The sequence below is a fragment of the Bubalus bubalis genome, chromosome 6 (assembly GCF_019923935.1).
Source record: "Bubalus bubalis isolate 160015118507 breed Murrah chromosome 6, NDDB_SH_1, whole genome shotgun sequence".
NCBI lineage: Eukaryota > Metazoa > Chordata > Mammalia > Artiodactyla > Bovidae > Bubalus > Bubalus bubalis.
The window spans coordinates 49,041,602-49,058,995 of NC_059162.1; the positions used below are offsets into that span (position 1 = coordinate 49,041,602).

The 17,394-nt window shown below is 44.0% G+C and overlaps 1 long non-coding RNA gene and 1 other non-coding gene across 7 annotated transcripts in view; one reads left to right on the forward strand and one right to left on the reverse strand.

Moving 5' to 3' along the window:
* The window catches only part of LOC123334049, an 80,001-nt gene that overhangs the window by 54,144 nt on the left and 8,463 nt on the right, over positions 1-17,394 (reverse strand). For 5 of the 6 annotated variants that reach the window (XR_006551797.1, XR_006551800.1, XR_006551796.1 and 2 more), the window contains exon 2: positions 1,890-1,972. The exons of the other annotated variant lie outside the window; for it this stretch is intronic. This is a non-coding gene — a long non-coding RNA (uncharacterized LOC123334049). The remainder of the gene's footprint in view (positions 1-1,889; positions 1,973-17,394) is intronic. 6 annotated transcript variants of the gene reach the window in all.
* On the forward strand, positions 11,367-11,471 carry LOC112585836. The gene has a single exon (XR_003110416.1). It is a non-coding gene; the product is annotated as a U6 spliceosomal RNA (small nuclear RNA).

Consider the following 17,394-nt stretch of genomic DNA (forward strand, 5'->3'; position numbering starts at 1 on the left):
GAAAGAAAGCAAGATATTCCCAGATAAACAAAAACTGAAAAAGAAAATCTGTTACTAGCAAACCTGCCCTACAAAAAAATACTAAAAGGATTTTCAAGCTTAAGTGAAAGCTTACAGTAACATGAACCCATATGAAGAAATAAAGAGCACTGGCAAAAGATAACTATGTAATAAATATAAAAGGCAGCATAACTGTGTTTTTTGTTTTTAATTCCTTTTTCCTTCTATTTGATTTGAAAGACAACCACATAAAATAACTATAAATCTGTGTTGACAGTCAAACAATGTAAAAAGATGTGATTTGTTTGACAACAACAGCAAAGGAGATGGGAGAGAATGGAGCTACACTGGAGCAAAGTGTGTGTCTACTTATTGTTAAGCTGTTATTAATTCAAAATGGACTTCATAGGTGGCAGTAGTGGCAGAGAATCCACCTGCCAATGCAGGAGACACAAGAGACTTGGGTTCGGTTGCTGGGTCTGGAAGATCCTCTGGAGGAGGAGATAGCCACTCACTCCAGTATTCTTGCCTGGGAAATCCCATGGACAGAGGAACCTGGCAGGCGACAGTCCATGGGGTCACAAAGAGTTGGCTATGACAGTGGCTGAGCACACGCACTATTAATTCAAACTAGACTGTTGTAAATTAAGATGATGATTGTAACTCCCGAGTCAACCATTAAGAAAACTTTGGAATAATCTGGGGTACAGATGATTAAATCCAGCAAAGCCTCACTAGTACTAGCAAAACAGTGGTAAAACCAGTATGAATTGGTGAAATCTCTAAAGAAAGGAAATTCTTCATTGAGGACATCATTTTAATTAATTAATTAATCAATTAGTTTATCAATACACAGTAACTGGAAGAGCCTACAAGATGTTCTTTCATTCGCCTTAGACTAAGGGTCTATTATGTGTCAGGCACTCTATGATGCTGTAGAATAGATGCTTAGCTGAATCTGTCTTAATGAAGTTATGGACCCATAACTTCTAGCAAGGTGTCTATTTCTGTTATTTTAATTTCCTAATAACGCTGGTCTCCCTTGATAGTCTCCCTCATTAACCATCTTCATATCTAATCTAATCCGTTTACTCCCTCAGCAAATATGTGTTGAATTCCTGCCATGTGTCATCTGTCAGCGATACAGTGGGGAACAAGGCAGGTGGCATTCTTGTCCTCCTGGCCTTAGGGAGTTTCCACATCATGTGTGACGTTGTGTGATATATGGTAAGGGGTGAATGTGCTGGAAAGAAAGTCAAACCCCAGGCATAGGGAGGGGATGCTTTCAGATAAGGGTATAAGGAAAGAATAGAAACCTCAATAAAATGCAAAGATCTGGGGAAGGAGTGTTTCAGGAAGGGGAATAACTATGAAAACTGAGGGGGACTCCCGAAGCTGAAAGCTCTAGAGCCTGTGCTCTGCAACAAGAGAAGCCCCCGCAGTGAGAAGCCCGTGCAGCACAGCTAAAGAGCAGACCATGCTCGCCACAACCAGAGAAAAGCCTGCGCAGCAACGAAGACCCAGCGCAGCCAAATAAGTAAACAAATACATAAAATTATTTTTTAAAAAACTGAGGCAGAAAGAGCTATACCTGTGAGGATTAGGAAGGTGGCCAATGTGAGTGGGGTCTCTTCTTTCAACATTCACCCTGCCTTCTGTGCCTCTGACTACAATCCAATCCTTAGCTGTGGCACTCACGTCTAAGTTACTTCAAGAATCTTCTTATTCTTTTTGCCCCAAGTCTGTGTCCCACATAATTTATTCTACACTCCACTGCCAGAAACATTTTCCAGAACACTTTCATCTTGTCACCTCACAGTCAAGAGTTCCAACAGCCCCTACTGCGGCCAAGCCCTTCAGTTCCCCCACAGCATTCACTGGTTTCCGACCTTGTACCGGACACTTTTCTGGGCACTTGCCTCCACCAGTGCAGCATGAAGACCAGCTTCCTGCTCTCACAGGGCTCTCGTTCCTGAAGGACAAGACCGACACCAGACACATATCAAGATCATTTCAGGTAATAGTGTTGTTGTTAGTCACTCAGCCACGTCCAGCTCTTTGTTACCCCATGGACTGTAGTCTGTCTGTGGAATTCTCCAGGCAAGAATACTGGAGTGGGTAGCCATTCCCTTCTCCAAGGGATCTTCCTGACCCAGGAACTGAACCCAGGTCTTCCACACTGCAGGCAGATTTTTAACGTCTGAGCCATCAGGGAAGCCCAAGGCAATAGTAAGCGCCAACAAGAAAACAGAGAAATTGTGACAGAGTGGATGACCTGAAGAGTTCTGAGGTGGTCTGGAAAATCTGGGGGTGGAATCTGTTCCAAGAGTGGGAACAGCAGGTACCAAAGCCCTAACATGGGGCCCTTCAGGGGCTGACCTCCTTGGGGAAGTGTCCATCCTCTATCTGAGTGCTTGTCAGAATGGTCGTTTGTCACCCTCCTGCAGACTACAAGACCATAGAGCACAAGAACCCTATCTAATTCTTACCAGACCACCTGCAGTGCTGTGGGTCACTGATGACCTCCTAGGGAACTGAACCGAATCAAGCTCAGTGTCCTAATCTGGCCAGTGGGGTCACAGAGTGTTGAGCTCCAATCCAACCTTAACTCACATTCCTGAACCTTTTTAAGCTAGCATCCTCTCTGTCCTCCCCTCGCTGGGTAAAACTTGGCAAAGTTTACAAACTTTAATAAATCAATATTATATGAATATAAATTTTCAGAACACAAGTTATTCTTTGCCTCATTAGATAAATCTCCTCTCAAGAATGAAAAGGTTTTACCTGCTGGACAGATTTAGACAACTCTTTGAAAAAGCATTTAAACTTTTGAAATTGATATTGACAATAGTGACTTGTGGAAAAAGCTTTATCTTGATGTAGCAGTTTTGTTTAAAGATGTTTGTTGAAAGGCTGTCACTGCTTTACTCATTGAATTAATATTAATAATTAATATCACCTTTGCGCTTCCCCTGGTGGCTCAGCGGTAAAGAGCCTGCATTGCTGGAAACATAATGAGATACAGGTTCAATCCCTGGGTCAGGAAGATCCCCTAGAGGGGGGCATGGCAACCCACTCCAGTATTCTGGCCTGGAGAATCCCATGGACAGAGGAGCCTGGCAAGCTAAGGTCACAAAGAGTCGGACACGAGTGAAATGACTCAGAACGCATGCAGTATTACCTTGAAGCACTTCTGTGTGTTAGGTATGTCACATATTCCTGGGCATACAAGGGTGAGTAAAATATACGCATTCTGTTGCCCTTATATTTTACAATCTTGTCAGGGGATACAGGTTAGGAAATAATAAGAGAGACAAATACATAATTTTGGCTTATGATACATTCTGTTAAAGAAACAAACAGCATACAGGACAGAGAATAACAGGGAGAATTTTGCATAGAAATTTGTGGTCAGGGAACACCTTACCTTTAAACATTGACTCAGCTGTGCAAACAGAAGGGATAAATTTCACAGATTTTATTAAATTCTAAATAATTTGCTTAACACTGACAGGTAGTTTCTGATCTTCCATGGCTAGTATACCTTTGTACATTCTTACAGAAAGGATGTATTAGCTGTGTCGACACTCTGTTCTTTGTGTCCCAGAAGCATATTCTCTACCAGTCATTTGAGCTGGATAGAGTGACAGTGTGTTTCCCAATGAGATCTATCCCTCTGAGGAGTTCCAAGCATGCCGATGGCTGTGGTCTCCTGGTGGTCAGGTCCCACAGACACCCGGCAGAAGCCCTGCAGGGCACACAGTTCACCTGGCTAGAACGTGGTGTCCACAGAACATCTGGGGGACACTGGGGTTGGAGACCAGTGACCATGTCCGTCCCATGGCCACAGGCCTCATTCCACCCTTGACCAGAGACTTCACAGCCCTGGGCTGTGGGTCCTGTGAGGCCCACAGGAGAGCATAGACGAATTAGGGCCGATACTTCAGGACCTCACAGAGTTAATACAGGAAGGCACTTATGAGTCCAGTTAAATGGTTTTTTCTGAAGCAGCTGCCCCAATCTTCTCAGGGGCATGAGAAGCATGAAGCAGGCTTGGAGAGCTGTGTCTGTGCATGCCCGACACAGACAGAAATTGTTGTGAATACCAGCGACCAATGAACACATGTGGCGCGTCCCTCCCTGCATTCCTGAAGGGAATGTGGAAACACTGATAATGAGAAGGACAATTAGAAAGTCACAGGACAGAATTTGATGAGATCCCTGAGCTGGTTTTAAGCAATTTGAGGTATTCTGAGCAGGAGCCCCCAACAAAGAAACATGTCTAGGATTGTTGGACGACTATCAGTTAGTGGTTCATCAAATAAAACAAAGTGTTTCTAGTCCAGGCCTGCAACAGGTGGAGAAAGATAAGAATAGCAATCAGGGAGTCAAGCGGGAGACCCCTGTGTGAGGCCGAGTAACCCAGATGTGTGGCCATTTCATTTCTCCTCAGATGAGTTCCCAGTGCAGGGAACACTTACTTAGTCCAAAGACTAAACTCAATTAAGAACCTTAGATATAAATTGATCACTGTTATGAGAGCCCATAATTCCCATAAGCATTTCTGACCAAGGATGGTTTCTCCCTTTTATTCATTCACCAAAATTTGTTGAGCTCCTACTATGTGCCAGGTACTATTGCTGCTCTGTCATCGGGGCCTCCAAAGTCAAAGAGACAGTCTCTGCCCTCACAGAGTTCACTTTCTAGTGAAGTCGGTGGGGGAGACAGAAAATAGACTAATAAATAAGCAAGTGCTATGAAAAGCACTAAATCAGGTAAGAAGGGGATGAGGGTGCAGGGTGATGCTAAGGGGGCCTTCAGAAAAACCCTTTTTAAGGGATATTGCATAGAGGGATCAAGGAGGCCCTTCTGATAAGTGACATCTGTGTAGACAGTACAGAGTAAACTGTCTGGGAAGATGTAGGGAGAGGATTCCCGCAGAACAGGAGAAGCAAGTGCAAACCCTGGGGCAAGGAGTGTTCTTGGCATGGTCGAGGAAGAGCAAGAAGCTGTGTTGCTGAGCAAATGAGGGAGAGGATGGTAGGGAATGAGATCAGAGATGTAGGCAGGGGTTGGACCGTGTTAAGCCATGAAAAAGACTGGGATAGGAGCTGTGGAAATGTTTTGAGCAGAGAACAGATGGTATCTACTCCAGACTTTGAAGCAGTCACTCTGGCTGAGTATACAAAACAGAGAGGAAGCAGGAATAGCCCCGGGAGGACACAAGGGAGTTAGATCATTCACAGGTTGTTCACATGAGATTCCCCAGCCATACCAGGAAGCCCTGGTGAAGGTGAGTTAAGAATGAGTCACATTTCAAAATTATAGAATTTCAGTTAATCAGAAAGTCTGTGAAATGCCACAGTCCTATATAGTAGCCACTAACCACATGTATATATTGACAACTTGAAATGCAACTAGTCTGAATTGAGATGTTCTGTGAGTGTAAATTACACTGAGTTTCAAAGACTTGGTACCAAAAAAAAAAAGAAAGAAAAGAACAAGGAAAAAAAACCTGAAACTAGAATGTGAAGCATCTCATTAAAAATTTTATACTATACTAATTAAAAGTTGAAATGATAATGTTTCTAATATACTGAGTTAAATAAAACATACTCTTTTCTCTCCTTAGAATTTTTATCACATAATAACACATATGTCACATGTTAATTTTTTACTATATATTGCATTCCCAGGTGGCTCAGTGGTAAAGAATCTGCCTGCCAAGGCAGGAGAAGCAGGTTCAGTCCTTGAGTTGGGAAGATCCCCTGGAGAAGGAAATGGCAACCTACCCCAGTATTCTTGCCTGGGAAATCCCATGGGCAGAGAAGCCTGGTGGGCTACAGTCCATGGGGTTGCCAAAGAGTCAGATATGACTGAGTGACTAGATAACAACCACAACCCTGTTAGCCACACAGTTTAAATGCTTGATCTTGGATTGAAAGGAAGGTCATGAGTGCCAAGCTGTTGACAAGCTGCTCTGAGAATTTTCAAGCTTGTCTTAACATGGGCATTCACAGAGCAAGCTGTAGACAAGTTTTGATAAGAAGAATAATGTGGCCTCTCTTCTCAAAGGATTTAATTTAGCAAAGTTAATGACAAAGGAAAGTAATCTCATTTAAATTAGGACCACATTTTTCAAATGAAGTCAAATGCTTCCATTACAGGCTCTTTCTCTTTTTCCTGCTACCTCTGACCCCATGGCCTCCAAACCACATTCCTTATGGTGGAGTTCAGTCGTTAACGGATGTAAATATGACTTGCCTTAGGGCTCATGGAATCCAGACATTAGGGCTAAAATTTATCCCCTCAACCAGGAGGAAGCAAATCCTTCTTAGACTTGGAAAAACCTGCTCTAGAAATTAACTTCACCTATTTCTTTTTACTTTTTAAAATGGAGCTACTAGGAAATTTAAAATTAAAATTTGTGGCTCACATTATATTTCTGTTGGACATCACTGGTATTATAAACTGACTTACTTATACAAAGAAATCCTTTGTGATTTCAAGACTTGAACGTTTTTCTAAAATGTGTTGTCCATTTTCCGGTTTTAGTAGCCAAAGTTCTGCAAAATATAGCTAACGTAATTGGACTTACTTTCATTAAGCAGCTGAGCGTGTCAGTGATTTTGCATCACCAAAGCTTTGTTCTAAACATCTCTCAGTGTCCCGGTTCTTGTAAAGACGGTAAAATGGCTCTTCCACACTGGCTTTGCCCTTGGAGGGGCCCCTGGCCTGGAGACCTGAGCCTCACAGGTTCATAACACGAACTTCATAGGTTTCCTGGCTGAGCTCCTAAGGACAAATTTCTCAAGAGTTCATATGAGAACAGTGACTTTCCAGAAGGACAAGCTTTTCTGGGTCATTCTATCTGGCATCTTGCTAATTAGTTTTTTCGCCTGTCAAAGGTATCTATGTCATGGGTTGGGCTCCAAATCCAGGTGGGGCAATGCAAGCTACAGGTTGGATCCATTGCGCAGGGGCCAAGCTGTGCTAAAGATGAACGGCTTTACAAGTGCAAGGTTGCAGTGTGGGAACGGGGTGGGCAGACCTCACAGAGATGGCCACTAACGTGAGCTCACCTCAGCTGTATGTCTCCCAGCCACCCCCCCCCCCCCGCCCCAGCTTTCCAACATCTCACTTCCCAGGAATAATCGAGCTTTACAGGAACAAGTTGAACATTCAGATTCTCTAAAGGTGTCCATACCCTCTCAGAAAGCAACTTAATAAGAAAGGAATCATCAGGAATCAGAACATTTGGGTTAGACCATCCCATCGCTCTGCTCTCTGTGGGAGAGATTGTTCAGGAGGGCAAATCCATCCGTATTTGGAGTCTGCTTGGTAGGCAAAGACTGTGAGTAGGAGAGATAGAAGGGTGTCCTAAACATTTGGAAAAGGGAGAGGGGTTAAATCATAAAGCCAAATCGCCCAGTAGGTTGAAGAAGAGCCATTTCTATTGCTTACCTTGGAATAAATATTCAAGAGATATTTATGGTCTACGTGCATGTCCAATCTAAGAGTCAGTGAGACAGAATGATTCCTGGGGCAGAGCAAGACACGACTGAAGTATTAACATATTTTATGGAGGAATGAGTTGATCACCCACAGAAGCACAGAAAGGAGGGAGTTTCAGAAACAAGCTTTGGCTGTGCCTGTTGGTATCATCCCAGGAGACTAGGGTGAATTTATTTGAGGTGGATTAGAGGTCAATGCGGAGAAGGCAATGGTACCCCACTCCAGTACTCTTGCCTGGAAAATCCCATGGATGGAGGAGCCTGGTAGGCTGCAGTCCATGGGGTCGCTGAGAGTCAGACACGACTGAGCGACTTCACTTTCACTTTTCACTCTCATGCACTGGAGAAGGAAATGGCAACCCACTCCAGTGTTCTTGCCTGGAGAATCCCAGGGACGGGGGAGCCTGGTGGGCTGCCAGACGTCTATAGGGTCGCACAGAGTCGGACACGACTGAAGTGACTTAGCAGCAGCAGAGGTCAATGAGGACATAGAGGGCCCAACTGAGGAGAAGGACATACCTGGCTGTCAGAGCCCAGATCATCCAATATCTGAGTCCTAGAACTATTAATATGCTACTAGGTTCTTAATCCAGGATCACTCAGGTGACAATTTGGCTTCCTGCAGCTTTCCACTGTGAGAGACTGTGCTAATGAGATTTATTTGATTATCTAGCCTGTCTAAGAGTTATATTTTTCTATCCTGGTTAGTTAATTGAATTTATAGTTAAAGATAGCAACATTTTTGAGCATAGAATTTATTCACACAATGAAGCATTTAAATGAATTGTGTCTTCAAGTCCACGAGACTTACTCAAATGGCAGATTCAGTAAGTCCAGCTAGCGCATCCTTCCTATCGAGATCCCTGTGTGTTACTGAATTCCACTGCCTTCCAATGCAGTCTTCAGCAGTGAGTGCAAAGAATCACATTCCAGTCTGACTGAGATGGCCAACTTGGAATCTGTAAATCCAGTCAGCTGACCACAGCCCCACACTTTGGATAGCTGTGTGGACTATAGGTGTTGTTGTTGTTCAGTCTCTCAATTGTGCCCAACTCTTTGCAGCCCCATGGACTGCAGCACACCAGGCTTCCCTGTCCTTCACCATCTCCCAAAGTTTGCTCAAACTCATGTCCATTCAATCGGTGATGCCATCCATCCATCTCGTCCTCTGTCGTCCCCTTCTTCTCCTGCTTTCCGTCTTTCCCAGCATCAGGGTCTTTTCTACTGAGTCAGCTCTTAGCATGGAGTGGCCAAGTATTGGAGCTTCAGCTTCACCATCAGTCCTTCCATTGAATATTCAGGATTGATTTCCTTTAGGATTGATTGGTTTGATCTCCTTGCAGTCCAAGGGACTCTCAAGGTGTTGAGAAGAGAAAGAAACTGAGTTGAATGTTTACTTACCTGAAAACAGCTCTTGGATGTTTTTCAAAGGTCAGTCTCTATTATCAGCATTTTGATGTATGAAAATATAAAATCAGTGTTGTAGTTTATTCATGCCTGCTGTATAGTCAGGCCACTCAAGATGGGTGCTCTCTTGCTCTCTGTACATCCTCTGCTCAAACACTGCCTGCTACACCTACACCACACTCACATGACTGACCTTCCTACATACTTGACGCAGTATTGATTTTGAATCAATATTGATTCAAAAATACTGATTATTTTTGAATCAGTGTTTCATGTAACTTTTTCTCTTTTTAAAATGTTTTATTATTTTAATATTTATTTCATTTTATTTTTCCCTGGTGGCACAGATGGTAAAGAATCCACCTGAAATGGGTTGGGAAGATCCCCTAGAGGAGGAAATGGCTGCCCACCTAAGTATTCTGGACTGGAAAATTCCATGAACAGAGGCAGACTACAGTCCATGGGGTTGCAAAGAGTCAGACAGGACTGAGAACACATGCATATGCATATTGGTTATGAAGGTAAATGTCAGGCTTAGAAACCAAAGAGGACACAGGAAAGAAATCTTGAGGGGAACAAAAGTGGACTTTTCTACTCCCCCTGGGGATGGAGAGACAACAGGTCGTGTCCCAGGGTGAGGACTATCTCGTTGGGTCCATGGAGGAGATGCAGCCAGCAGTGGGCACACAAACCAAAGTAGGGGCTGGGGATGGGTGGAAATACCTCAGCTTCTCCCTTCCTCTTGCCTTCTAGTCTTATACCAATTCCTCCCAATGACTTAATTTAGCAGTGAGGAGGCAAGGGAGCCTGGAAAATACATTTCCCTACTTTAAAGGGCTAGACAGAGAAGGGCCAATCTTGAATCTAAGAGCAAATAGACACTATGCAAAAATCAGCAATGTAGTGGTAAGTAAGCCACAACTATGGCAATGGGTGGGTGGGGATGGGGAAAAGAGAGACTGAAAGTTTACTGTAGCCAGTGATTAAAGAGAGGAGTTGGTGGCCCACAAGGACTTTCTTCTGCTTATCTTGAGCAAAAGTGATTTTCAAATATTTTAAAGGATTTTTAGGAAAGTGAGGGAGAGTGTCATTAGAATGAGCTAAAATCCAGGAAGCGTAAACTAGTAGGAAGTATTAAAGAATAATGCATGCTTGGTTTGCAAAATAAAATGTTTAGAAGTAGCACTGAACTAACTTCTTATGGATACAACTCATTATAATAAAGGTGGTCTAGAAGGATGGAGATTAAAAACAGACTGAGGAGGAGCCCCTAACCAGGACAGAGTCAGCCCCAGCTCCGGAAGAGAATGGAAGGCTATAGGTCTGGACCCCCACGTGTCTCACTCTAGGATTGCAGAGGGCAATCCCAGCTGATGTTTGCAAGGCTGTCCCATCCCTGGGGTGAGTAACCATCATTTAGTCACTCATTTCATGTTGACTCCCTGCAGTGTACTGAGAACTATTCTAAGCAATGCCAAGAAGAAAGCAAGCAAATAATAGGAACGCCTCAATCCTTCATGGGAGCCAAAACAGTATAATCTATCCCACTGGGAGGAGGAGAGGGAGGGAGGCTCCTGGCAGGGAGTGATTGGAGAGAACATTTAATCCCTACTTCCTGGGTTATTCCTAGTTCTGATAGACACATTTATGGTAGTTAAACATGCACTAGGGACATATCTTTGTCATTAATAAAGATAATACTCCAAAGTCCAGTATTTCCCCCTGGGTCCTAGTTTATTCAGTTTAATTCAGCAAATGTTTGCTTGCATGCAAGCCAAGCCGCTTAAGTCGTGTCCAACTCTTTGAGACCCCATGGACTGTAGCCTGCCAGGCTCCTCTGTCCATGGGATCCTTCAGGCAAAAATACTGGAGTGGGTTTCCATGCCCTCCTCCAGGGAATCTGCCCCACCCACAGATCAAACCCACATTGCTTACATCTCCTGCATTGGCAGGTGGGTTCCTTACCACTAGCGCCATCTGGGAAGCCCAACAAACATTTCAGTTCAGTTCAGTTCAGTTCAGTCACTCAGTCCTGTCCGACTCTTTGCGACCCCATGAATCACAGCACGCCAGGCCTCCCTGTCCATCACCAACTCCCGGAGTTTACTCAAACTCATGTCCATTGAGTAACATTTATGGTGTATCAATTCTGTGCCCAGAACTAGAGATACAGAGACAAACATTTTCTTAAAAAAGCATGGATCCTGCCCTCAGGAGCAAAATCCATGTGGTTTCAACCCAGAAATTGCTGCCAGAGACTTGAGTCCTCTGCAGGTTCTTGCAGAAGGTAGAAAGTGACTTCCCCACCAACACAAAGCAGTGGTGTGGTCAGGGCAATGTGAAGTTGACCTGAACTGTTTCTTCAGCCCTCCAGTCACTCCATCTGAGGGCTGGTTCTCAAGAAGGGAAAGGTTTTTTGACTTGGCCTCCTAAAAAGAAGTTCCGTGCTCTTTTCAGCAGCACTACAGTAAAATTAGAGACATGGAGAAGATGAGCACGGCCCCTGAGGAAGAATAACATACAAATTCAAATGAAGCATTTCATATTTTTCTAAATAGGTGGAGCACAGGGCTTCCCTGGTGGCTTAGAAGGTAGAGAAACTGCCTGCGATACAGGAGACACAGGTGCAATTCCTAGGTTAGAAGATCCCTTGGAGAAGGGAATGGCCACCCACCCTAGTATTCTTGCCTGGAGAATCCCATGGACAGAGGAGCCTGGTGGGCTATATAGCCCATGGGGTTGAAAAGAGTTGGACATGTCTGAAGCGACTAACACACAGAGGATTTTTAGGGCAGTGAAATACTCTGCATGATGCCATAATAATGGATGCATGTCACCACATTTGTCCAATCCCATAGAATGTGTATCATCAGGAGAGCACCTCAATGTGAACCATGGACTTTGGGTAATAACAATGTCACTGCAGGTTCATATATGGTAACAAATGTCCACTCTGGTCGGGGATGTTGATCACAGTGGAGGCTGTGCATGTAGGGACCAGCAAGGGGGTTGGGGGGATAGTGGGAAAATCTCTGTACCTTCAATTCAACTTTGCTGTGAACCTAAAATGGCTCTTTTAAAAAACAATCTTAATTTTTTTTATGACTAAAAATAAACAAAAGAAGTTAAGGCAGCTGAATAAACTCTCTGGAACAGCCAGACAGAGGTGAGGCAGGCCCCTGAGCCACTCTGCAGGGGCCTGAGGAAGTTCAAACAGTTCTACAGCGTGAGGACCACACAGGCCAGCTCTGCCTCCCCATCTGGCAGTGGGGAGGGGGTGGAGACTGGCATATTGTAGTCTGATTTCCCCCTCTTATACTAATGCTTTGCAAAAAAACCTAAATAATTTAGCTTACTCCAGTATTATCATTTACTTTTTGATTTACTAATAAGTAGGGGGGAAATATATCTGAACAAATTTCTTATATTGTAAATCTTTTTCTTCATAAAACAAGTCATGTCCAAACCTGGACATCCTTGGTACAGAATCTCCATCTACTGGAACATCTATTTGCCTTGGAAAATTAAATTTGTAAGCATAAGCAAGGCCGTAGATAGCCAGCCAAGTGTGTCTGCTTACTCAGTCACAGGATACTGAGTATCACGTGAATAGCAACTTGAGCAGAGCTTGCAATCTGTGTGTTCCAGAAAGGAAAAGCGGTCCTGGAGTCCTGCTGGGGCCTTCCCCACCCTCTGCCCCTACTAGATCTGAAGCCTGGAGCTGAGCGGGTTCATCCAGGAAGCACCTCTCACCTACTCTAGCCCAGGGCAGACCTTCTCACCCACCTCACCCCTGGCTTCCTGCTGCCTCTTTCTGAGTTAGTTTGTCTAGAAAAAAAAAAGTTAGCCTGCTGGATCTGTTCATAAATAGCATTTTAATCATGACACTAATCTAAAGGTTCGTGTTCCTTTCAACACCTGGAGACATCAGTGAACATTCAGACTTTGTCTAAACAGTATCACTATTGTCATTGGCTGGAGTGACTAAGTCAAAACATTGCACATTGATCCAAAAACCGTTTGGGGATGAACTTGAGGGTTGGGTGAATTTTTGGTTTGCTTGATTTTTCGGCTTGTTGGTTAAAGCAACCGGAGTTTAACAGATATGGGAGGGCAGGGTCAATTTCAGGGCCTGCTCTTCCTCCCTGGAATTAATTAAAAAGTTATATATCAAGGTTAATGCCTCGGCAATCAGCAAGCGATGAACTTAGCTGTTAATAGAAGCTGAATCCACCCTTGGAGAGAATAGACAATACAAGGGAAAACAACAACAAAAAAGAACAGAAGGGCATCCAAACATTCCCTGCCTACCACTCACCAGGGGACGCAAATAAGGAAACAGACTCTGGAATTTTATTTAAAGCCCTACACCTTCTTTGTTTGTTTGTTTGAAGGAGCACTTTTCCCTAGTTTTCAAAGTCCGAGTTGTCGTTTTAATATATATTAATTTAAGAAAGCCAAGTGAGACTGAAAAAATAAAATAGCTCCCCACCAAGAACTGATGGACAGAGGAGCCTAGCAAGCTGCAGTCATGGGGTCACAAAGAGTTGGACACAATGGAGCATGCGCACACACACACACACACACACACACACACACACACAGAACTGACCATTCCTCTCTCGAGCGCCTTCAGCATTTGTTGTTCTAACCAGGTCTAGGACAGCATCTTCTGTGTTACAGCACATACATCTGTCTTCACCTCTCTGGGCCCCCTTGAGGGCAGCGGGGACATCTTGATCTTCCTGGTACTTCTGCAGTAACTTGCCCTGAGCTGGCTCATAGTGGGTGCTGAGGGTGGGGTGCTAGCAGGCTGGGTCATGGTGAAATGTACATGCTCTGGAATCAAAGTACCTGCTTTGAACTCTGGCTCTGACACATCCCAATGTGTGACCTTGAACAAGTTTCCTTAGCCTTGCAGGAGACTAAGCAGGGACAGTTACAGTACCTGCTTCTCAGGAATTTCATGAGAAGTAAATTAGATAATCCCAGGTCACAGCAAGCACTCAATACATCCTTTGACCAAATCATGATGACCTAGACAGAAAAATTCATCAATGCTCGTAAAACAATTAGTACCTATCTCTCTCTCTCTTTTTTTTTTTAGTACTTATCTCTGAAGTGTTCGGGGAAAAGGGAAACCTACTCATTTCAACCAGTGCTTACTACAGATGGGAGTGGTAGGAGGTGGATATCAGGAAAAAACACACTACTTGTCCAGTATTATCAAGAAGGCTTTAAATAATTGAGGTCTCAAGAGCTCTTAATTGAAGAGAGCTTGCCCAGGAGAGTCTTACAGGCAAGTGAAAGAATCCCTGAAAATCACTCTTTGCCTGGCTCTGAGCTGCCCCCCTCGGGCTCTGTCTTCCTGAAAGCCCTCCCGAGACACACATCACGGCTGCACTTGGAAAGGGATGGACGCCGAGGAGGTTCAGAGCCTGTTGTGCAGTCATCGGCCTCCCAGCCTTGCCCTAGGACGTCGCCCACGTGTCCACCTGTCTCCTATGTGTAATGTGCTCCTCAAGTGTACCTGCTTACGTCACTCTGCCTGGGACCTGGGTATTCATTGTCTGCCAACTGCACAGCTGGGTCTGAGTAACACTAGACACTGCTAAGCCTGTGATCACCAGAATCATTGTGTGTGCCAGTGAGGAAATAAAATAAGCAGACCCACAGCAAACGGCTCCTAATATCTCAATTAATTCTAGTGACAAAGAAATGGTGAGTCTGAATTTGGTCTCAAACTCTCATAACCAGTTTATATCTGGAAACACTGGGTGTTTTGAACCCAGTCTGTTTAGAAGGTATGTTCACAGAAACTGAACTATAATCCTTAGAAAATAAATATTAATTTTAAAAGTCATTTAGAAATAGTAATATTTTGTACAACCAATGTATATCAGCCATGAATATAAGCTCTGGACCACATTCCCAAGTCTCTAAGATAACAAAAAATAGACTGTGAGGTTTGGATCACTGTGCCTTTTGTGCCCGTCTTACAAGTGGGAAAAAGTAAAATCCAGAGAAACCAAATGGCTTACATAGCTGCATCCATGTACACACAACACATACATTGCTCCCTCTCACTGGAAGGAGCACGTGCCACTTTTCCATGACCACTTTTGATTTTAAGACTCGGCTAATTCACAAGGCCTCAAAATCCAGTCTGCTTTGCTCTTGGATTAACTGTGCTATTTGAACTAAAGGCTTAACTTGTTCTTAATCTTCTTTTGGAAATGCTGACTTCGAGAATTAGTGCTCAGCCCAACAGGCCCCAGGCACAGATGAAGCAAAGAGCCAGCACACACACTTTTCCAGCAACAGAGAGTGCTTGGATGGGAGATCTGGGAACCAGATTGTCAGGGCGCCTGTGTTAGAGACAGCATACCAGGGTTAGAGATCAAAGCAAAGACAAGGATCATGGAGGTTATCTGGGGAGTCATCAGATATGATACGATCGGAAAAGAGCACTGTGGCCAGAGCCAAGACTTAGTGTTCGCAGCAGCTCTCTTGGGTAACTCAAGAGTGGGTGGACTTCTCTATGTAGAAGAACCACGGGGAGGGCGCCTTTCACACGCCTGCTGTTATGGCTATCCATCATTGATGAAGGACGGGGAAGCCTAGAGTGCTGTAGTCCATGGGGTCACAGAGCCGGACATGACTTGGAGGCTGAACAACAGCAACAACCACTTTTGAGGCTGTGGAACCATCCATGCCCCACCAGGTTAACAAGCAGCTGGGAATCAGAGTCTATGAGTACTGCCTGGCAGAACTAGAGTAACGTCTCCAGTTATAGCATGACATTTCTACCCTATGTAGATAGAGGCAAAGTGACTTTCTCAGGTACAGGGACAAGGCACTCCTTTCTGTGTGGGTATTTGAGTGCAGCTGGTAAGAACTTGTGATTTGTGTCCATACAGTCAGCTCCAAACCCCTCCATTATCAAAAGAAAATTCTCTCCATCTGACCCCACAGCTCCCTGACATCACACACACTATCTCATTCAACTCGGGTTGCCCCTGTGGGGTTTTTCTCTCCTGGCTGCCCTCAATGATGATTGGAACCTTATTTCTAAGGGATAATCACGTTTCTTATGAGAGGAAGAGAACCCAAGGTGATTTTTTCCCCTAGGATCAGACTCAGTTAGGGGTTCTCAGGCACCATCAACATTTTTCTAGGCAGCTTTAAAGGTGATGCAGAAGTGACCACATAGGCAGGGCACAAAGCTAATGACTTCAATAAGCAAGGAAGGCCTGGACATCCAGGCACTGGTGTCTCATGACCTGCTCCCAGAGGCAGGCTTGGACAAGAAAGGTTGCTATGAAGCAACCTGGACTGCATTTGGGGAAGTGACACCCATGGAGGAGTCAGTTCCATAGTGGAGGCAGCCTCTGTACCCCATGGTGGGAATGGAGCTGCAGAAGCCCTCCAGGGCTCTCAAGTAAAGAGGGATCATCAGATAGAGACATGTGGAAATACAGGTGACTCCAACAAGCTCCGTCTTGAGCCTGGATATTTGCATCATGATGACATGAATTTGTAAGTGAGAAAAGGCATGGAGAAGGCAGATAAGTGGAGGTGATACGGATTAAACAAACACATTAGCTCCATTATGCCATAAGCAAAGAGTAGGTCAGAAGGAGCCTCCTGACCCAAACTCTTAATTTATTCATCATAATCATGACCTATGTTTCTTAATTGGCACCAGAAATGCTGAGGAACATTTAAATTCATGCTGTCAGGGCAAAATAAGCCAGTTTAAGATACAGTCTCTTTTTTTTTACTGGTCTAGAGAGGAAAAAAATATCTGAATGTGGAAAAACATTAAGGACAAAGTGAGTTGGAAATAAAGCAAAAGAAGCCCTTTATTCTCAAAGAAGGCCAGATTTTGGCTTGACTTTCTTTGGGAAATCTGGTCCCCCAACTTTTTTTAAGCCTGGAACCTCAGAGTTGGTCAGCTTTCACAGGTAGAAAATATTGAGGAAAAAAGAAAAAAGGACTTGAATCCAAGAAGTGTTCTCCACAGAGCTTTCATAGGACATGTGCACATTTCAGTGCTGTTCCTGGGGAGGGCAGCACATACCCCATAGCTCAACTGCCTGTGTTCAAGTCCCAGCTCTGCCTCTTGTCAGCTGCATAACCATGGACATATTCCTAAACCTCTCTGGGCTTTGAGTTAACTCAAGTTATAAAATTCTACCTACCTCTTACAGGGTTGTTGTGAGGATTAAATAAACTAATACCTAGAGGATGCTAGAATGATATTTTACAGACATTTTTACTAGTTGCAAATAACATAAATAGATTGCTGATAAGGGCCACTGAATATTTCCAAATACTCATTTGTTTCTCCACCGGCATCATGACATCACCTAAGAAGAAATAAAAGGCTAAATATAAAGGGAACAAAGTTAGTTTGCAGATTCCCTGGATTCTCAGAAAGTGACATCATGTCAGAGCTATGTCTAGTGTG